This window comes from Penaeus monodon, chromosome 20 (assembly GCF_015228065.2).
Source record: "Penaeus monodon isolate SGIC_2016 chromosome 20, NSTDA_Pmon_1, whole genome shotgun sequence".
NCBI lineage: Eukaryota > Metazoa > Arthropoda > Malacostraca > Decapoda > Penaeidae > Penaeus > Penaeus monodon.
This window is the reverse complement of record NC_051405.1, coordinates 22,737,816-22,738,551: the sequence shown is the minus strand read 5'-3', so window position 1 is coordinate 22,738,551 and position 736 is coordinate 22,737,816.

The following is a 736-nucleotide window of genomic DNA, read 5'->3' as shown; positions in this document are numbered from 1 at the left end:
ACAAATTAAATTCCTTTTTTAAGGATGGTTCGTTTTGACGATTCTGGGGGCATTGTAAACTGGCATTATTGTATTCATCTTATGGTATCCTTATATAATACTTATCTGTATTAAATCGCTTAATATCTGTAACAGTGACAAACTCTTTTCTTAAATCTTTAAAAAAAACTAAACTGTCATCTTCCGATTCTCTCTTTCAATATCTTTATTACACATTTTATCAAGATTTTCCTCTACTCCCCAGGTCCTTTAACCGCCAGTACCCCCACCATCTTTTCCTTATCATTTACCCCAATATCCTCAGTTCCTCCCACTCGCATTCTCTCCCCTCCTTCGCCCTCCTTTCTGCTTCTTCCCCCCCCAAGCTCTACACCTGGTACCCATGCATCTCTACCTATGCCTTTGCCCAATCTATTTCCCTAAACCCCCCCTTCCCCTATCTCCATCACTGGGTCCCCTCAAATACCCTTACCTTACAACCCCCTCCCTTACCTATTCCCTTACACTCCTCCCTTAACCTCCCGCATGTTACCCTAAATACCCCAATCTTACACACCCTAACTTATTCCCTTATCCCCCTCCCCCTACCTCCTCCACCGTTTCCCTTCATACCTCCCTAACCTCTCCCTTTTTCCTCCCTCTCTTTACCCTACCTTCCCTCGCACTCCTCCCCCCACCGTACCTAACACCTCCGAAACCCAACCCCCTTACCTTTCTCCCCTAAATCCTCTACCGG